Source organism: Bos taurus, chromosome 11, assembly GCF_002263795.3.
Source record: "Bos taurus isolate L1 Dominette 01449 registration number 42190680 breed Hereford chromosome 11, ARS-UCD2.0, whole genome shotgun sequence".
NCBI classification, from domain to species: domain Eukaryota; kingdom Metazoa; phylum Chordata; class Mammalia; order Artiodactyla; family Bovidae; genus Bos; species Bos taurus.
Genome location: NC_037338.1, coordinates 24,524,258 through 24,546,442, shown reverse-complemented (window position 1 = coordinate 24,546,442; position 22,185 = coordinate 24,524,258). Strand labels below are relative to the sequence as shown.

At 42.6% G+C, this 22,185-nt stretch overlaps 1 long non-coding RNA gene across 10 annotated transcripts in view; it reads right to left on the bottom strand.

Annotated features, from left to right (window-relative positions):
• The window catches only part of LOC112448762 (uncharacterized), a 65,162-nt gene that overhangs the window by 35,383 nt on the left and 7,594 nt on the right, over positions 1-22,185 (bottom strand). For 8 of the 10 annotated variants that reach the window (XR_009496404.1, XR_009496401.1, XR_009496399.1 and 5 more), the window contains 4 exons: positions 18,918-19,011; positions 11,193-15,398; positions 5,338-7,694; positions 3,624-3,728 (listed from right to left, as the gene is read on the bottom strand). This is a non-coding gene — a long non-coding RNA (uncharacterized lncRNA). The remainder of the gene's footprint in view (positions 1-3,623; positions 3,729-5,337; positions 7,695-11,192; positions 15,399-18,917; positions 19,012-22,185) is intronic. The other 2 variants (XR_009496398.1, XR_009496396.1) reach the window with 2 other exon arrangements.

Below are 22,185 nucleotides of genomic sequence, written 5' to 3'. Positions count from 1 at the left end.
ATCTAACAACGGTATGATTTCTGAGTAACTTAGACTTTGAAAAATGTTTGGCTGTGGATTATCCTTCTGCTATAGATGGTCCTATTTGTGGTAGAGGGTAAGGGTTGGATGGATTTTGTTGAGTGGGGATATCATGGGGCTTGGAGGGGTGTTGCAGTAAATGGTAAATATAGTGACAGCTTGTATTCTTTGTCTTTTGTGTGCTGTACTCCCAGCACCTAGAATGGTGCCTTGGACACCACAGGCAATTAGTAAACACTTGAATGAATGAATGGCACCATGGAGAGCAGTGGGCTCACAGAGGAAAAGAAGAAATAGGTTTGGCCTTGGGACTGGTCAGCAAGGTTAGGAAATGGACCAGGCCTATGAAGACACACTGCTAAGGGCTTTTCCTTCTTCACCTGGGGCTCTGGGAACAATTATGTTTAATTTTCATTTTTTCCCCTATACATATCCCAAATTTTTAATGAAGTGGCCTACACATTCATGTTGGATGTGTAGAATTAAGAGAGAAGACAACAATAGCGAATGTGACTTCCCTGCACTGTCCCTTGTATTAGTTTTCTATGGCTGGTATAACGAACTGTCACCAACACCACAAATGTACTATCTTACTGTCCGCAGGTTAGAAGACCTAAAATCAAGATGTCTACAGGGCTGCATTCCTTCTGAATCCACCAAGCGAGAATCTGTTTTCTTGCCCTTTTCAGCTTCTAAAGACAGCCTGCATTCCTTGGCCTCTTCCTCATATCCCTCTGACCTCTGCTCCCATCGTCATATCTCCCTCTCTGACTTTTACTCTCTTTCCCTTATAAGGACCCTTGTGATTACATCGTGTTCACCCGGATATTTCAGGACAATCTCCCCAACTCAAGGTCCTTAACTTAATTGCATCTGCAAAGTCCTTTTACCATGTAAGGTAACATATTCACAGGTTCCAGAATGTGGACGTTCTAGGGGCCGTTATTCTGTCAATGTCACCCCCAAGGCCACCATGAGTGTCATACTCGGGGAAGATGGCAGCCCCAGAACACAGGCCAGGCCCCACACTCCGGCGAGCAGAAACCTGGCTGAGGGTGGAGCTGGGGGCAGGAGAAAGCAGTGGAGCTGGCCACAGCCTGGACTGGCTTTGGAGATGAGAGACCCATTCTTCTCTGCAAATCTACTGGGGGAGAGTGGTTCTCAGTGACAGAGACAGAAAGACAGACTCTGCTGTTACAGAGAGAGGGGCTGTCCAAGCAGCAGACACTCAGGTTACAGCTTTTTCCAGTTTGGAGATTAAGAATTTGAAACAATTTGTGAAGTGCCATGTCTGGTTTATGGCAGGTGCACAGTTCAATAAAAGCCGTCTATTATTAATACCCAAAAGGAGAGGGTGGGGAGGGGTGTTCCAGAGCCCCAGCTGCTGGGAGAAGCAGGTCACATACAGCTCTATATCCCCAACCCCAGGAAAACAGGAAGAAGACCTGTCATGAGGGAATAAGGTATGAGGCAGGTGTTCAGAGGTAGAGTTCCAAGTGCCCTTTATCTTAACTTCTTCCCACACAAGCTAGGAGGAAGCATCTGGCCAGTTCTTTAATGAAACTTGGAACTCACTGCTGTAGTCAAGAAGAAAATATTTTTGTGGTTTTTCTGTGGGGGAAGAAAGTAATAAATCTTTCTGTTGTTGAAGGAACACCTTTCAGTGGTATAGCTCTGAGAGGGATATATTATTATGACAGTGTAAGTGCCTGAAAGTTTGTTAGTCGGGGCACTGGGAAGCTTCATGTATACCCTGAAGGGTAAGAACACAGGACGAGCTGATGGTCCCAAGCTCAAAAGGTGGTCACGGAAGATACAGCTTTAAGAAAGTGGCTTTCCTACTAGAACAGCTAGGTTTTTGGGGTGAGTGTTGGATCTGGAAAGCTCCTTTGTATTTCCCCATTGATTTCCTACAGAGCTCCTGCTCGGCAAAGAGCATCTGTTTTCACTGCCTGCTCTGATCAGTCAGGTATGGCAGGAAAAGGGGTCATGGCCTTGTTCTTAAGGAGATCATTCACCCTGGACAAATGTGATGAACCCTTGCTGGACGTTCTAGGCACTGATCCAGGTTCAAGGCATAGGGTAGGGACCAAAACAGACAACAAATTATAACTATGTATCAGGTTGTGATAGGAGAAGGCGATGGCACCCCACTCCAGTACTCTTGCCTGGAAAATCCCATGGACGGAGGAGCCTGGTAGGCTGCAGTCCATGGGGTTGCTGGGAGTCGGACATGACTGAGCGACTTCACTTTCACTTTTCACTTTCATGCACTGGAAAAGGAAATGGCAACCCACTCCAGTGTTCTTGCCTGGAGAATCCCAGGGTTGGCCGGGCCTGGCTGGCTGCCGTCTATGGGGTCACACAGAGTCGGACACGACTGAAGCGACTTAGCAGCAGCAGCAGTAGCAGTATCAGGTTGTGATAGTGGTAGAGGGAGAGCAAGGAGAAGAAAAGGCTGGGTGTGTGTTGGGGTGGGGGGAGAAGGCCTCCCTGATAATGGGGTACTTGTGCAGAGATGCGAAAGAAGTGAAAGCGGCAAGACGGCAAGTCACAGAGACATCGGACGGTTGGCCCGGATGGAGGGAACACCTATCAAAGCCTATGGAAGTAGCTCGGGGTCTTCCCTGGAGGTGCGGTGGTTAAGTTTGCCTTCCCTGGCCCAGGAAGATTCCACAGGCTGCCTGTGCACCACCACTACTGAAGCCCATGCTCTAGAGCCCATTGTCGTTTAGTGGCTAAGGCGTGTCTGACTCTTTTGTGACCCCATGGATTGGAGCCCGCCAGGCTCTTCTGTCCATGGGATGCTCCAGGCAAGAATACTGGAGTGGGTTGCCATTTCCTTTTCCAGTGCATGAAAGTGAAAAGTGAAAGTGAAGTTGCTCAGTCATGTCCGACTCCCAGCAACCCCATGGACTGCAGCCTACCAGGCTCCTCCGTCCATGGGATTTTCCAGGCAAGAGTACTGGAGTGGGGTGCCATTGCCTTCTCCTATCACAACCTGATACATAGTTATAATTTGTTGTCTGTTTTCCTCCTCCAGGGGATCTTCCTGACCCAGGGATCAAACCCACATCTCCTTCATTGCAGGCAGACTTTTTACCAGTGAGCCAGGGAAGCCCCTGGAGCCTGTGTTCCACAACAAAAGAAGCCATCGCAATGAGAAACCCATGCACTACAACAAAGAGAAGCCCTGCCTCACCGCAACTAGAGAAAGCCAGCGCACAGCAGTGAAGCCCAGCACAGACAAAAATTAAATAAATAAAGTAGCCCAGTTTTCAGTGAGTGCTATGCACACTGCCAACCAGGGTGACAGTATCTCCTTCCTCATGCACAGTCCTCACCCACAACAGTGGGTGGCAGCTCCTTTGTGTAACACATCCCAATCTCCAGCCGTGGTGGACTGGGCCTGAGGAGGGCATCCATTCACACTGAGCACTCTTGCATGAAGTAATGGCAAGCATAAGGGAGAATCAGCAGTATGCTGTGACTGTCTCCAGGGCTGACCTGGGGTTTTGAGTCTAGGAGGCTGGAGTTAGAAGGCCCAAAGCCTGTGTGACTGAGAGTGAGTTTATCAGCCTGTCCTTGAGGCAGAGACTCACCCAAGGCTATGCTTGTGCAGTCGAACATTTCTTCGGGCAGGTCAGTCTAGTGCTGCTCCTCTGCTTCCATCTCCTGAGTGCCGGTATGTAGATGAGGTGCAGAGACTGCAAGGAAGAACACAGAGCAAACAGAAATACACTCAGATTGCTTAGGCTTGAAGCAACATTCCTCCAGGGCTCTCTCTGCACACACACCTGATGAGAGTACAAAGAGGAATCAGATTTTTCAAAACTCTTTTTATGAATAGTTTTTTTTTTTAAGGCACTACCTTTTTAAGAAGTCTGGGTGTTTCTATCTTGATAATGTAATTTAAAGGTTTAAATAAGGTTTTCTGTTTCATTTTTAAAAGGAATTTTTCATATGAGGAAGCTTTGTCCCTTTAATAACCTGAATATCCAGGGGGGATGGAGCAAGTCAGGCTCTGACTCGTTGCCTCTTGTTCCAAGCTCTGCGGTCTCTTGGATTGCAGCCTCTCCACAGCTTACCCTGACTTGGCTGAGCAGTTTTTCTTCATGAGTAAAATGCAAACAGCAAAGTTCTCAAGGCCAGAGCATTTCTTTCCACTGGGGAGGTTATGAATTTCTAAGGTGTTTCTCTGCTGGGCTGAGATTTCATTAACTAAATTATGTAAAGGGTCTTATTGTCATGTGTTGTTCAGTCGATAAGTCATGTTCAGCTGTTTGCGACCCCATGGACTGTGGTACGCCAGGCTTCCCTATCCTTCACTGTCTCCTGGAGTTTGATCAAATTCATGTCCATTGAGTCAGTGAGGCTATGCTTAACCTAAATATCAATCCCAAACAAATACCAATAGTTGCTAAATAAATACCAGTGCCTATAGAAGTTACATCAAAAAAGAAAGTTCTTTTTAGATACAGAGGCATACCAGAGTATTTACAAGTGAAATGACATTGTGTCTGGGACTTGCTTTTAAAAATTCCAGTTAGGGACTTCCCTGGAGATCCAATGGTTAAGACTTTGCCATCCAATGCAAGAAAGTGCAGGTTTAATCCCTGCTCAGGGAGCTAAGATCGATATGCCTGGAGGCCAAAAAACCAAAACATAAAACAAGCTATATTGTAACTAATTCAGAAAGGCATTAAAAATAGTCCACATAAAAAAAAAATTTTCCAGTTAAGAAAATGTGCATATTTGTGGGGGAGGGGATGGAAGTAGGATAGGGGTGCTCCTTGAAACAAGATCAGCGCCTGTAGAGATTGTTCCAACTGGGTGGGAGGGACATGGGGTTCACTACGCCATTCTGTCTCACTTGGTGTATGTTTAAAACATTTCATGATAAAAAGTTAAAAGGCTGAGAAAGAAAAAAAAAAAAGAGATGTCAGTCTGCCCCACTCTTTGCTCTGGACTCCGCTGTTACATAATAACATCAGCAGAGATCCGAACATGGGGAATTTGATTATGGGAGTTTTCACAGTGTGACTTCAACAAAGGGAGAAGTTTGATGGATTATTTCTGGAGAGTGGAGCAGTCAGGGTTTCCAAGAAGAGTGATGTTGAAATGAATAATGAAGATTCCTTGCTCAGTGATGCAGCCTGAGGGCTCTTGTCAGAGGTTCTGAGAAATTGCAGAAGGGGCCGGTGGTGATCTGGTGGATCAGCGCTTCCTTGTGCAATGCAGGAAAGATCCTCAGGCTCCCTGCACTTTCCCCACAGTCCCGAGAGGATGGTTGTAGGATTTACTTGTACTTTATACCTGGGGCTATGGCCAGCGCAGTGCAGCCATCCAGGGCCAGTGTGGCTGGTCGTGGTGTTCTCCGGAGTCTCGGTGACTGTCAGGGGAACCCAGTTGAGGGAGTGTGTGCAGGGTAATCAGGCCTGGCAACCAGTCTCTTGCATTCTCGAAGATTCCCACTAAGCCCAGAAAGGAGCACTGGAATGCAACACGGGAAGTTCTTTCTTCTCAGCCTCTGTCACTGGGCTCGTAGGGTGGGGTGGAAATTGGTCTATGGGTGACCACACCCATCTCCCTATCCACTCTGGCCAGAGACTTTACATCCTCAACAGCTGCTGTCTGTGTTTGGCTTTCAACTCAGGCTGTCTGCACCCAGCTCCCAGAAACCAGTTTGCAGGGGACAACTGTGACACCAACGTTCCAATCATATCTGACCTGTACCCTCGCCCTACTGTCCCCCCTGCCTACTGTCCCCCCTGCCACGCACACTGCATGCTCTCCTTTCATTTCTAAGACAGCATTTATCTCAGGAGGTGCGTCACTGATTTGTCCCATGGTTTCGTTCTGGAATTCCTTAAATTTATTCCAAAAGCTCATCGCTTAAAATGTGTGAGGATTTTTTTTTTTTTTAGGTGAGTTTTGGTGGAATAAAGAATGAGGTGATGGAGATGCCTTTATCTAGTACTGCTCACACCACTCTGTGGGATAAGACTGGACAGTGAGTGATGCTTTAGGAAATAACTTGGCTCTTCCTTGTCATAATTAATTCAACTAATCAAGATGTGACATGGGCTATGAACTCTGTGGTACTGCCTTTTTAAGAGCTCATAATCCCTTAAAATCATTCAAGCCCTTCTGTATAGTAATAGCACTCCTGGAAATTTCTACAAATAAAATAATTCAAAAGAAGGGGGAAGGAAATCTTTATATGAATATAGATATTTATGGGAGAATCACTGATAACTGTGAAAACTGGAAACAATGAACAATGGACAGTAGCAGAGGAATGGTGAAACAAATTATGAGGTATCTGTCTCTTTGAAAGGCACACTATCTCAAAAACATTAATGATCCATTTTGGGGGGGCTAATCCCTTTCCCTGGAGGCAGTTGAGCAACTCCTCTGGAGGAATGATTCAAATCACTCCTGATCTTTAAATATTAATCGTTGACCAACTTAATTAATCATAGCATCCACATAGCAGCAGACACATGCAGGCAAACCCAGAACCTCTGGAAAAAAATAATGACAAATCGAAAAAGACCAGCCAGAAACCCCTGACAGCCAAGTACAAATGAGGGGTTGGCATGGGCAGGACTTCTTTCATCATTACTTCTCCTGTTGGAAGCACTCAAACAAACCATTCATCCCCGGCTGCTCTTCTCTCATAATCTTGCCCCAAACTTGTATGGGTAGCTCAGGGCTAATTCTGGGCCCAGGCTGCCAATGTTGTGTATTAGTGGAGTGAAGCAGGCTGACAGTCTGCAGCCCGAGAAGGTTTCTGGAGAAGAGTTTGTGTGCCAGTGTTAATTACAGCTTGACTTAAACCTTAGATTGTGGATAGACTATGAAAAAGGCAGATGGATGACTATGTGGTGACATGAACCCAGATACTTAGATCTCTCAACAGGAAAAAGAAAAACCTTAGAATCGTCTCCAGGGGACAGACACTGTGGTAGGTCCAGTGAAAATTATAAGTTTTGGGTTAGACACAACTTCTGCCCACAACCCAAAAGAGTGTGTTAGGGGGATAGAATAGAAATACAGATAGAATTCTAGTCAATAAACATAGCTCACAGAACAAAATGTAAGTACCTCAAAGGAATAAACTATGAATTAGGTCATTTGGGTTCAAACCCCAGCTAGGCTTTCTGGTCAACTGTGTGATCTTAGACAAATGTCTAGGACTTAATTTCATTTTAGGTAAAATAGAAATGAATAATGCCTAACTCAAAGGCAGGCATGAGGATTAAATAAGATAATGCATTTGAGAATCTGTTGAATTCACAATGTGGACTGCATGAGGCGACGTTTCTCAAACCTGGCTGCACACGAGAATCACTCTACCAGTGAAGTCGCTCTGTCGTGTCTGACTCTTTGCAACCCCATGGACTGTAGCCTACCAGGCTCCTTCATCCATGGAGTTTTCCAGGCAAGAGTACTGGAGCGGGTTGCCATTTCCTTCTCGAGGGAATCTTCCAGACCCAGGGATCAAATCCAGGTCTCCTGCATTCCAGGCAGACGCTTTACCATTTGAGCCACCAGGGAAGCCCAAATCACTCTGGGGAGTTAAAAACATAAAGATGGCTGGGGTCACGCCCCCAGAGGTTCTGAATTGATTTTTATCATGTGTGGCTTTGGTGGTGGGATATTTAGAACTGTAAAAGAGAAAAAAACAAATCTATAATTATAGTTGAAGATTTCAAAACCTTTCTCTTACTAATTGATGGAACATGTACAATAGAAAATCAGTAAGGATACAGAGGACTTGAGCAATGCTATCAACTAATTTAACTTAACATTTTTAAGAACATTCCACTTAACAGCGTACTTATTCTTTTCAAGAGCACACAGAAAAATTTCCAAGATAGACCATAGTCTAACTACAAAATAAGTCTTAAGAAATTTTAAAATATCCAAATCAGAAGAATGTTTTTTTGTTACAGAGGAATTAAGCTAAATGTTAATAACAGAAAGATATCTGGAAAGTAGCCAATTGTTTGGGAATGAATTTGCACACTTCTACATAACCTACAGGTCAAAGAAGAAATCAAAAGGGCAATTAAGAAATAATCTGGAACTAAATGAAAACACAGTATATCAAAATTTCTGAAGTTTAGCCAAAACATATTTATAGGCAAGTTATACCACTAAACATAGTACAGAAGAAGAAAGGCCTTAAACCAATGACTTTAGATACCACCATAAGCAACTAGAAAAAGAGCAAATTAAACCTCAACTAAGCAGGAAAATGTAAATTATCAAGATTAGAGAAGATATTAGTGAAACAGAAAACAAAAACAATGGAGAAAAATACATGAAATTAAAAGCTGGTTGTTTGAGAAGATTAGTAAAATTGATAGACCTCTAGCCAGACTGATCAGGAAAAAAAGAGAAAGAAGACACAAATTACTAATATCAGGATTGAGAGAGGTGATATCACTATGTATTCTACAGATATTAAAATTACTATAAGATAATATCAAGAATAGCTTTGTGCCAATAATATGACCAACTTAGAGGAAATATAAAATTTTTTGGATAGAATTTATTATTCAAACAAACAAACAAAAATAGATAACCAGTATAGCTCTACATCTGTTAAATAAATTGAGTTAGTGGTTAAAAATCTTCCCACAAAGAAAATTTTAGTCCAAGATGAATTCTATCCAATATTTAAGGAAGAAATAATATTAATTCTATATACAAACACTTCAAGTAACTTGAAGGGGATGGGGATGGAACATATCCCAACTCATTCTATAAGATTAGAATTACTCTGATACCAAAACTAGACAAAAACATTACAATAAAAGAAAAGCAGAGACTGATATCTCATGAGTATAGATGTAAAAATTCTTAAGTAAGTTTTAGCAAATGGAATCTAACTATATATATATACATATATATATATATATGATAATAAATAGTAAACAAATGGATTTACCTCAAGATTTCAAGGTTAGTTTGATATTTGAAAATCAGTGTAATTCACCATGTTAACAGGCTTAAAAGAAAAACCATAAGAATAGCTCAATAGATGCAGACTTGACAAAATTCAAGATCCATTTCTGATTTTTTAAAAAAGCAACTCTCAGCAAAGTAGGGAACTTCTCAACTTGCGAAAGGGCATCTATGAAAACCCTAATGATAACATCACACTTAATGGAAAAGACTGGCTCTCTTTCCTCTAAGACCAAGTACAGGCAAGGCTGTCCACTGTCACTATTTCTATTTAGCAATTTACTGCTTCTAACAAGTACAATAAGGCAAGAAAAAATATATAAAAGGAAGCCACTCTAGACAGCTTCTAGCAAGTACAATAAGGCAAGAAAAAATATATAAAAGGAAGCCACTCTAGACAAGAAGAAGTAAAGCTGTCTTTACTCTCGAAAACATAATATCTATGTGGAAAATTCTATGGAACCTAAAAAAGCTATAAGACTAATAAATGAGTTTAGTGAGGCTGCAGGACATAAGATCAATATTTTAAAAAATCAACTGTATTTCTAAATAGTTACAACAAACAGTTGGAAACTGAACTTACATAAACATTTACAAGGGCATAACAGTATCAACTACTTAAAACTAAATCTCAAAAATGCAGTATAAGACCTGTACACTGAAAATACATTGCTGAAAAGAGATTAAAAAATGATCACACTTATGAGAGATATACTGTGTTCTTGGATTGGGATATTTAAAATTGTTAAGCTGTAAGTTCTTCCCAAATAGATTGATAAAATCAAATCCCAATCAAAATCCCATTAGACTTTTTAAACCCAGAAGTTGACAAATATTGTAAAATTTAAGTTAATTCTAAACTTCTTATTTAGAGAAAGAATACAGTTGGATTTCAAGACTAATAATAAAGCTATAGTAATCAAGGCTATGTGATATTGGTATAAAGATAGATCAGTGGAACAGAATGGAGACTTTCGAAAAGACCCACAAATATATGGTCAATTGGCTTTTGCACAAAGGTACAAAGGCAATTCAATAGAGAAAGGTCAGTCATTTCAATAAATAGTGAATATCCCTATGCAAAAAGTAAACATCATTCCATATCTTGCATCATACATAAAAACTAACTCCAAATGGATTATAGACCTAAATATAAAACCTAAAATTATAAAATGTCTAGAAAAATAACCTAGAAGAAAATCTTTGTGATCTTTGGTCAGTTATACCACCAAAAGTACAACCCATTAAAGAAAATATAAATTAAACCTTATCAAAATTAAGAACTTCTGCCCTTTGAGAGACAGTATTTATCAATCATATATCTGACAAAGGACTTATATTCAGAATACATAAAGAACTCTTAAAACTCAACAATTAAGAAAACAAAACCCAATTAAAAAATAAGCAAAAGACTTCAAAGATTCTCACCAAAAAAGATATAAGGATGGCAAACATACACATGAAAAGATTCTCAACGTCAGCAGTCACTGCTGCTGCTGCTGCTGCTGCTGCTGCTGCTAAGTCGCTTCAGTCGTGTCCGACTCTGTGCGACCCCAGAGACAGCAGCCCACCAGGCTCCACCGTCCCTGGGATTCTCCAGGCAAGAACACTGGAGTGGGTTGCCGTTTCCTTCTCCACAGCAGTCACTAGGAACATGTAAACTAAGACCACGATGGAGATACAATTATACATCTATTCAAACAGCTAAAGTTAGAAATACTGACAATACCAATCCAATTCCTAGAGAGGATGTGGAGCAACTGGAACTCATACATTTCTGGTAAGCAAGCAAAATGGTATTGTACAGTCACTTTGGGTAACAATTTGGCAGTTTCTTTTAGAGTTAAATGTATACTTACCATACCCACTTTTAGGTATTTACCTAGAGAAATGAAAACTCATATGCTCATACTTGTTCATGGAGGTTTATAGCAGTGCTATTCATAGTTGTTTAAAACTGGAAACAACCCAAATGTCTTTCACTGGTAAATGGTTAAGATAAATTGTGGTATATTCATACAATGGAGTATTACTCAGCAATAAAAAGGACAAACTAGTAGTAATATAGGCAACAATGTGGATGAATCTCAGAATAATTATGTTGAGTAAGAGAAATCAGGTCTCCCCCCTCAAAAAAAAAAAAAAAAGAGTATAGTTCCATTAAATTAAAATTCTAGAAAATGGAAACTAACCTATGGTGGCAGAAAGCAATTAGTTGTCGCAGAATGGGTGGAGGAGTTGCCAAGGGGCACAAGGAAACTTTAGGGGTGATTAGCTTGATCATGGTGATAGTTTCACAGATGTATAACATATCAAAATTCTTCCTACTGTACACCTAAAATATATACAGCTTATTATATGTCAGTTATACCTCAAGAAAGCTGTGTAAAAACCTTTTATCTAGGGGACTCTAATGTGCAGCTAAATTTGAGGACACTGAAACATATACATAATTATCCTATGTCCTTCAGTTTTGGTTTAGAAGTTGGCTGCCATTAACCAACAGAGTTTTTCTATTGTCCAGTTCCAGTTCTGTAACAAATCTGAAACCTACAGGATAACTACAAAATGAACACAGCCCACCAGATAAATTCATTTTTGTAGTTCCAGGGCCTTCATTTTAAACTGCAGGAAAGTACTAGATAAAAATTCCTAATCTGAAATAAAATACAGCAAGAGACTCAAGCCTTTAAGCTTCCAGGGCTATAAATCACCCACAGTGCAGAGACAATTTTGGAACTGGTAATTTGGTGAAACTGTTCTCCCCATCCCTCACAGTCTCAGCTTCTGTGCTACCCTTACTTTATTAGAGTTTGGTATTTGAACCTACTCCACTTTCTGCTTCTCTTTCCTTTGACCCAACCTGCAGGGCTTCCCAAATGGTTCAGCGGTAAAGAAACCGCCTGCAATGCAGAAAACACAGGAGACTCGGGTTCGATCTCTGAGTCAGGAAGATCCTTGGAGAATGATATGGCAACCCGCTCCAGTATTCTTGCCTGAAAAATCCCATGGACAGAGGAGCCTGGTGGGCTACAGTCCAAAGGGTCGTAAAGAGTCAACATGACCAAGCAACAGGACACAGAGCAGCAGTTCTTCCAAGAATAGGAACCTGAATGTATTGAAGAAGTTGCTAGCTTTGTTAGGCTAAGCAAGACCTCCTTAAATGAGTGCATTTCCTCTTTCCTCTCAATGACTCACACAGGATAAACTATAAAGGACCTGAAATTGGCTGAAGCAGACCAGTCTATCCATTCCGATGTGCACGCTTTGCTCAGAGGCAGCAGGATGGCTTAGGGTGGCACAGTTTCACCTTCACTACGCCTATGAATCACCTGGGGATCCTGTCGAAATGCAGAAGCTGAGCCAGTAAGACTGGGGTGGACCCCAAGACTGTGCATTTCTAACCAGCCTCTCCTTGGTAATGCTAATGCAGCTAGTTGGGATGCAAGGCAAATGACCTTTCAAAGTCTTTTCATACCGGGGACACTGTGAAGCAATAATCACCCTATATAGGGAAGAAGAAGGCATTCAAGTCAAAGGGAGGAACACTGTATCAGCTCTGACTTTGATGACACTCTTCAAGTTATGAAACCCCTGCATTACATAAATGCTTATACATCTGCTAAGAGTAAGGATCTATTTGTTGTGAATAGCTCAGAGTGGTTAAAAAAAAGTGTTGATAGAATTTTCTTACCTTTTACTGAAAAGGATTTGTACTACAATGGTTTTTGTAGGTTATAGTTAGTCAATCCAATTTAAGTCCCTTTATCATGGTTGCATCCAATCACATCCTATGCGTGCCCCCCCTTTTATGAAAGATGAAACGCTAATGTTTAATATACTATATAGCTGGTGTTTTCAGTTCTTATGACAAATGGGCTGGTTTCTCTCTTAGATAGCGAGAGGATTATATTGCATGTCCTGAATTTTCTTCTTTTTGAGGCAAAGATAGCTCTGGTAACAGCAGCGGTTGCTTTTAGTGATTTATAGTAAAATCCCTTGGAAAGAATCACAGGACAGGATTGAAGCGTGGTCATGAATCTTCCTGGGGAAGCTGGCTGCAGTCCTTGGGTGGGTCTTTCTCACCCACTACTTTCTTTCCTCCCCCTCTGCTTTGCACATCATACTGCATGATTTTTTTCCAGGGCAGATTCTTGATTTTTGGAAAGGGACAGCGTAGTTTAGTTCTGCCTAAAACTGACACATTCAAACAAACACATTTCAAATCTCTCCGAATTTGCAATTGAAACCAAGAGAATCCTTGATGTGCTGAAGACCAGGCCAATCTATATTTTCCATCGAAATTCTTATTATGGATCATTTTCCATCTCAGTTTACCTTGCTATTTAAATTAGTTCATCATGATTTTCAATGAAAATAACCGAGGGAAATGCGTCCATAAAAGCTAAGAGTAAATCTATATTCATAGTCCTGTATTCCTTGTCCAGGGTTCCTTATTAAGTGATTACAAGAGCAATTTTCTGTCTTTCAAGTCCATTTCTGCAGAAGAATTTGAATCACCACTGGAATGAATGTGGTAACGAGAGGAGTTCTGTCAACAATATGTGACACGAGAGAGGGGAGCATAGGAGTTGGGCTGTCTGGATGATGGTTTTGGATGGGGTTTGGGGTTTTCGTTGTTGCCAGAAAACGCAAAGTTCAAAGAGAGTAGAAAAGCATATTGATTAGCTTTGGACTGGTCAAAGACTAGATTTATATCTGAATTTAACTAATGTTTTACACATGGTCTCCTTTGTGTTTGAAAGATGCTGTACCCCGGGTTATTTAAAGACCGGGGCCAGCTGAAAGTAATTCCTCTTCTTGTCTTCTCTCCTCCAAATCATGACCATTTAATAGGCTGGTAGATATTAAATCTCTAGGAACAAAAGGGAGTGTGACTGGCGCATATGACCTGTGATCTCTAAAGTCCCTGTTGGCGCCATAAGATCTTCGTGGCTTATTTTTCTCCCCAAACCTCTTATTCCAAAGGCCACGTTCCTGGAGATATCTGGAGAACCAAGCTGACCACTTGCCCATCTGACAATTCATCTTTCTTTTGCCCTGTTTATCAAAGACATTTGGATCCGCTCCTGTCAACTTCAGCTCCATCAGTTAATTTTCTTTCTTTTTCTAATTCTTTTAAAAAATTATTTTATTTATTTATTTGGCTGCAACGGGTCTTTGTTGTGGCATGTGGGATCTAGTTCCCAGAACAGGGATTGACCCCGAGCCCCCTTGTATTAGGAACACAGAGTCTTAGCCACTGGGCCACCAGGAAGCCCCCTCCATCAGTTAATTTTTGTTTAAAACTTATGTTCTTAACATAACTGGACTTCCTTGGTGGCTCAGATGGTAAAGAATCTGCCTGTAATGTGGGAGACCTGGGTTCAATCCCTGGGTTGGGAAGATCTCCTGGAGAAGGGAATGGCAACCCACTCCAGTATTCTTGCTTGCAGAATCCCATAGACAGAGAAGCCTGGTATTTGAGTTTGGTATCTGAACCCACTCCACTTTCTGCTTCTCTTTCCTTTGACCCAATCTGCAGGGCTTCCCCAATGGTTTAGCAGTAAAGAAACTGCCTACAATGCAGGAGACACATGGCTACAGTCCATGGGTTTGAAAAGAGTTGGACACAACTGAGCGACTGCACCTTCACTTTTTCAACATAATTAGGTGCATTGTTCTGAGCACTTTACTCATGTTATCTTAGTTAATCCTCATGATCCCCATTCTAGAGGTGAGAAACCTGCAGCTCAGGTAGGTTCCATCACTTGCTCAAGTCCTCCAGGACAGGATCCAAAATAAGACAATTTAACCCAGACGTATGCTAATAACCACTGTGTATCCTGCTTCCTTCATTTGCAGGTTTTTATAGAACTGGGAGACTGAAGGAGTTTGGGAAAGGGACAAGAGTACGGGCTCTAACGAGGTTGCCTTAAAGCTTCCTAGTTATCCGTTCATTCAACAATAGTGTGCTCATGCTCAACTCTTACAGAAGCATGCTTCCAATGAAAGGTCATAGCATCACTCTATGTTGTTGTTATTTAGTCACTAAGTCATGTCCGAGTCTTTGCCAACCCTTGGACTGTAGCCCTCTTGGACAGAGACAGGCTGCTCTGTCCATGGGATTTCCCAGGCAAGAATACAGCAGTGGGGTGCCATTTCCTTCTCCAGGGGATTGAACTCGAGTCTCCTGCATTGGCAGGTGGGTCTTCTACCACTGCGCCACCAGGGAAGCCCAGCATCACTCAATAGCAGACACCTGTTCCTGGTAGTGGTCCCCCAACACTATTCATAGGGTAAGCCTCCTGAAACCATGTTTCAATTTTAAAACCTGTCCCCTTAGTTAGAGTAGGATGTGTCCCAAGCTGGTCGACGAGATTCTTTCCACTGGAAACCTGAAATTGGGAAGAAGAGACGGAGATTTAGCCTCTGATATACCTGGAACTCTGTCATGCAAACAGTGTAACATGCAAACTCAGGAGCTGTAGAGAAGCCATTTTCTTCCACAAATGAGAGCAGGGAGAGGGGAGAAGGGTGAGGGGCGGAGAGGGGAGAGGGGAGAGGGGAGGGGTTGTTAGAGGACAGAAGAGGAGAGAGAAATAATATGAGGACGATGAAGCAGACACAGAGTAGCTGAGACCAGATGGACAGGGGACTTTTTGCCAACTTTCCAGTACATGGCTTCAGCTCCTCAAGAAGTATCCCTATTTCCTTAAAAACACTCTTTTTTGATTAAGTTGCTTCAAGTTGATTTCTGTGCATTGCAATGAAAATCCTAATGAATGGATTCAAACTCCTAAAAGACCTAGGAACTCTGACACTTTTGAATCTCTCTAGAGCCCAATAGCAGACTCTGCATTCAATCAATGCTTTGTTCTTCATTCTCGGCTCCAGTATGCTCCAACCCTGCCCACTTATCTGGAGTCTTTATTTAATCATCTAATTGTATTGCGTGAATCCAGGCTGTTTGCTCTCTTGTTCACCTTACATTCTAACTATGAGATTAACCTTCCAAAACTTTGTTTTCCCTCACGTGTTGCTCTCCAGTTGGAAAACCTGTCATTGTGCACCGGCTTTCTCCAGTTGTGGCGAGTGACGGCTGCTCTCTGGTTGTGCGGCAGAGGCTTCTCGTGGTGCTGTCTTCTCTTGTGGAGCGCGGGCTCAGTAGTTGCAGTGCATGGGCTTAGCTGCCCTGTGGTATGCGGGATCTTCCCGGCCCAGGAATCAGGCTGGTGTCCCTTGCATTGGCAAGCAAATTCTTATCCACTGCACCACCGAGGAAGTTCTCACTAGCCCCTAATTGTGTCTCCTGGAACACCCAAGGAGATGGTCCATGGTAACAAGAGTTCTGTGGTCGAAGACTCTTGGGAAGTCGGATTCCCTCCTCTCTTGACCTTGCCACATTCATAAACAATATTAAAGGCTTCGAGAAGTTCTATTTATAAACCATTCCCCTGGCCCCACCCTGCTACCCCACACACACCAAAAAACAAAAACAACTCAGCCTGAATTTGACTAGACATTTCCTCTCTTGATGTGACACCTCTGGTACAAGGGGAAACAGCTACAGAATTAGGGCCAAACATCTTTTTGACCCTCTCTGCATGTGCCCCATATATGACTTATCCAATTAGACGGACCACATCCCCCTCAACCGCAGACTGCAGCCACATGCACCTCCTTCTCGCCTCCTGTGCTTTCTGGCCTCTGTGTCCCTCCCACATGGAATGCTCCTTGCCCACCCCGCCTCCAAGCTCCACCTTCCCAGACTGCTCAAGTCTACCTTGTGCTTATAGTTTTCTCACCTCCTAGAGCACTTGTGATTCGAACCACAGAGTTAGCACTTAGTCATTCACACATAATCTGTTTCTACCTGACTCTTTCACACCTCTATGTCTGTCGACACACAAAGAGTGCAGGTTTATGTCACATGGAAACCATATCTTTTCTTCTATAATATCTAGCTCAGGACTAGCACAAAAAAATATTTTTGAAGATGACTGCATTGAATGAGTTGGGTGGACTCCCTGATTTAGAATGACAAATATTTTCCCTCCATCTGCTCAAGAATGGCCTGGCCATAAGAATAAGTATCCTTACTCTAATGCTCTGCTGCTGCTGAGTCACTTCAGTTGTGTCCAACTCTGCACGACCCCATAGACAGCAGCCCACCAGACAGCAGTCACTGGGATGCTCCAGGCAAGAACACTGGAGTGGGTTGCCATTTCCTTTTCCAGCGCATGAAAGTGAAAAGTGAAAGTGAAGTCGCCCGGTCGTGTCCAACTCTTAGTGACCCCACGGACTACAGCCTACCAGGCTCCTCCGTCCATGGGATTTTCTAGGCAAGAGTACTGGAGTGGGTTGCCATTGCCTTCTCCAACTCTGATGCTCAGAGTAAGCCTAATGCCAGGCTTTCTATGAAGGACACAGAGATAGGTGAATGCTTGGGAGGAGTTACTTTTGCCAATGCAGGGTTCTCTTGGTCTAGAACTTTGACGGGATCCTTACTTGCTGGTAAGGGAAGAAGGTTAGATTGTCCAAAAACACAGGTGGTGCAGACAACCTTGCCACAGTTAAAATTCTATGCTTGGAAACAACCTACTCTCCCATATAAAACCAGTCAAATCCATGACAGTAAATCCACAGTATAAAATCATAAACAGCTTTAACAAGTCATATTGTATGTAAGAATATTTAATGACTTGGGGAAATTATGATACATTGTTAAATGAGAAAAAATTTCTAAAAGTGCGTATATACTATGTTTATAATTTGATTAAAAAACAATATGCATGCATTGTAAATGTAAACAAATAAGTTCATATTGATTATATCTGGGTGGCGGGAACACAAGTGTTACTTCTTTTGTTTTTCCAATCCCTTCTTATACTTTTCTGTATTTTTCTGGTTTTCTACATTGAACATATATTACTTTTGTAATCAGAAAAAAATAATAAAAACACAGTTTTCGGTTTTTTTTCTTCTCCCAGCTCCCGCCTTCATTCGGAATGTTTCAAGTCAAGTTCAGAGGCCCAGAGATTCCTCTCTACTTTGACTTTGTGCATTAACCTCTTGTTGGTTTTGTTCAGTTTTCTTTTTGATTATGCTAACATAGGAATGTCCCAGAATCTACCAATAACCTGGGCACTGTCCAGTGTAGGCATCTGAGCTGAATGTAAGGAGCAGATCAAAAGAACCTCTGCCTTGTCCCTTCCCCAGACACACTCTGACTCCCCTCACTGTTTTCCTTCCCTCACTCTCTTTTCTCCCAGGAAGAAAATGCTGATGGATGTGGATATTAAAACCACATCCTTAAAAGAGATATGGAGAAAAGGCATAGGATTATACAATATTGCCCCATGAATATGTACAACTTTACCCAACTACTGCCTAAGAAAGATTCCAGCTCAGCTGATTTGCTACTGTGCTGATCAGAGTAGGAATTGGGAAGAACTAAGACTTGAAAGGGGCCTGAGAGGCCAGGAATCATTACACTGGAAATGGAGAAAAGAAAAGGTCCAAGGAGACAGAATCGAGGAAGGGCATCAAGAACGTGTGTGTGTGTGTGTGTGTGTGTGTGTGTGTGTGTGTGTGTGTGATGGAGGTACAGAGGGTGGGGGAGGATTGTTAGCTGACTTTGGGGAGAGTGAAGAGGACCAAAATGGGGCAATGGTGAGTGGAGGAAAGAGATGTTACATTGAGCATTGAGAATATACTTTAAGCCCTTTGACCTCTCTCATGGGACCGGGTAAATATTTTTAACTAATTTAAATTACATTGTTATACAGGAGTGCTGTTTCTTCCGCTGTGTTTTGTGTCTAATCTGAATCACAGAGGGCATCCCTATTCATGTCAAAGATGAATGCCTTCCTTATGAATGAACGTTTCCTATGGAGAAAATGACACCAGCTTACCTTATTTCCATGCCTTTCACCACTCTCTTGGCACCAGGTAAGCTCCATCAATGCACACATGTTGCTTAAGATGAAGGTGCAGCTGAACAGTCCCCTGTTTTGGAAAAAAGGCAAGTTGGTTTGAGTCTGTCTTCTAAATTGGGGTCTTGTCTTCATGTCTAGTCAAGGGGGATCTTCTGCCTAGAGTTCTTTGGAAGTTCTGCCTGCAGTTATTTAGGCCTGTCATGAGCTGAAGCCTCAACTCTGTAAAGGCTTTGAGATTCTACTTTGCCTCAGGACCCGTAAAGCCTCCTGCCCCAGACCTTATTCTGGCCTCAAACTCCTGGTGCAGCTACACGGCTGATACCACAGAGTCTCTATCTAAAATGTCTGGAGGGCCTCAGGAGCCTCATTTAACTGGTTTATCTTTAGTGTAAAGGCTCCTTGCATAACACTGGCATCTTTCGAGAAGGAATACATTGGCAGTCAACCTGGAGGGTGTAATCCCTATGGGAAAGGAAGGCAAGGCCTCCAGAAGGCCTCTGTTAACAGTGGACATGTCGGGGCCAGGCAAGCAGAACTATTAATCATCTGCATCCAATAATGGCAGAAATCTGATGAAATGGCCTGGGTACTGTCCCAGACATCTGGTACTGCAGCATCCTTCACTGAGAAGGCACTTAAAGGAAGAGGTGAAGAGACAGGAGTTTCTTTTTCAAAGTCTCCACTTGTAGGATCCTGTCCTTTGGCCTTTACTGTCTCTGGTGGCTCTGTCAACCTGTACAGTTGTCTCTCTGTATCCACGGGGCACTGGTTCCAGGAGTCTCTGCAAATACTAAAATCCGTGGATGCTCAAAAACTTCATGAAAGACGGTATAGTCTACTGAATACAGTTGACCCTCCATATCCATGGATTAAACAATCTGTGGTTGATTGAACCCCTTAATGAGAAACCTGCAGATAGGGAGTACTGATTTTACATTTATTAAAAATCACCCACATACAAGTAGACCCAGGCAGTTCACACCCACGTTGTTCAAGTGTCAACTGTAATTGGCCCACTTAGGGCTGGGAGAACAGCTAAGAAGCACCTGACAATGATGGGAACTTGGGTAAGTCAGTGTCATTGGCCCAGGCTTTTATTACTCTATATGTGCAAGGAGATCCAACCAGTCCGTTCTGAAGGAGATCAGCCCTGGGATTTCTTTGGAGGGAATGATGCTGAAGCTGAAACTCCAGTACTTTGGCCACCTTATGCGAATAATTGACTCATTGGAAAAGACTCTGATGCTGGGAGGGATTGAGGGCAGGAGGAGAAGGGGACGACAGAGGATGAGATGGCTGGATGGCATCACTGACTCGATGGACGTGAGTCTGAGTGAACTCCGGGAGTTGGTGATGGACAGGGAGGCCTGGCATGCTGAGATTCATGGGGTCGCAAAGAGTCAGACACGACTGCGCGACTGAACTGAACTGATGTGGTAAACAAAGTCACTTTATTATCTACCTGTCTTCCTCTCTGGATATTCCCTTCCTCACTCATTCTGGGAACCCAGCCTCCTTGATGTAGATGTACCCTCTACTGGAACACTCTTGCCCAGACTCTAGTTCCAACTTTCTCATTTCTGCAGTCAATGTGGGGGATGCTATCTATCACCTATCTATCTATCTAGTGATTATGAGCACTCAGTTTGATCATTCCAACTTGACCTGACTTTGTCCATGAATCATGTGTTTATGGTCAGCTCCAGCTGCTCTTTCTGGTTCCATTTTCCCCTTTGTTCTTGGCACAGAAATTTTGGATGGCCAAGGGAGTAAGTCCCTCTGTATCTGGATTATCAGGATGCAGGGAAAGGGCAAGTTTCGGTATTACACAGGGTGGTCAAATGGGTCTTATTGAAAAGCTGAGAATATAAAGACTGCAGAAATGAGAAAGTTGGAAGTAGACTCTGGGCAAGAGTGTTTCGGTAGAGGGTACATCTACATCAAGGAGGCTGGGCTCCCAGAATGAGTGAGGAAGGGAATATCCAGAGAGGAAGACAGGGAATTCCTTGGTGGTTCAGTGATTAGAACTCTGTGCTTCCACTGCCAGGGACCTGAGTTCAATTCCTGGTTGGGGAACTAAGATCCTGCAAGTCATGGAGCTTGGCCAAAAAAAAGAATAAAATAAAATACTGCAAAGAAGAAAGAGGTGAGTGCTGGGAGAGGTGGGTAGATAATTAATGCAGGACCTGTTTTGGCCATTATAAAGACTAGTTTTTATACTGAGAGGAATAGGAATTTATTAAAGTGTAACCCTAAAAAAATTAGAGGAGAGGGAGCTTTTGAAGTTTTGATTAGAGAGAGATATGGTCTAAAGTACACTCTAAAAGGATCACTCTGGTTCTTTGCTGAAGGCCAGAGTAGAAGTGGGGAGACTGGACAGGTGGACACAGTGGTAATCCAGGAGAGAGACGATGGTGTCTTTGACTAGGATGGCAGCCAGGAAGGAGGTGAGAAGTGCTTCAATTCTGGGTGTATTCTGTTGGTAGAGTTAATTCCTACCAGATCTGATGTGCATGTGAGAAGAAGACAAGAGTCAAGGATAACTCAGAGGTTTGGACTAGATATATAAATGTGGGTCATGGGTGTACTGATTATATTTAAAACCACATATCTGGATGAGATCATCAAAAGAGGTGGATAAAGAAGAGCAGAGGATTGAAGTCTGAGTCCTGGGCAAGTCAACATTTAGAGGTCAGGGAAAAGAGGGGGAGCCATGGAAGAGACCAAGAAGGTGAGTGCAGTGAGAGAGGACAGAAACCAAGAGAGTGAGATGCTCTGGAAGCCTAGGGAAAAACATATATGGAGGAGGAGGATGTGGTCCATTATATCAGATGCTATGAATAAGATGAGAACGGAGAATTGACCACTGGATTTAGGTAAGTCATGGTGACTCGGGCCAGAATAATTTCTGTGGAACTCTGAGGGACACAGACCTGATTGTGGGGTTGGTGTAAGACAGGACTGGAGGAGAGGAACTGGGCATAGCAAGTACAGATGAGTTTTCTGAGGGATCTGCTCTAAATTGGAGCATACAAATGTGACAGAGGCTGCCAAGGGAAGTACAGTCATTAAAAGACTTTTCTTTTTTTTAAAGATACATGAAATAATAGCATGTTTGTATGCTGATGGAAAAAATCCAGCAGAGTAATAACTTGGTGTAGGAGAGGAAAGAAAGAATTACTGAGTAATGTCCGTGAGTAGGTGAGAGGGACTGGATTGCCTACACAAGTGGAGGAATTTGCTT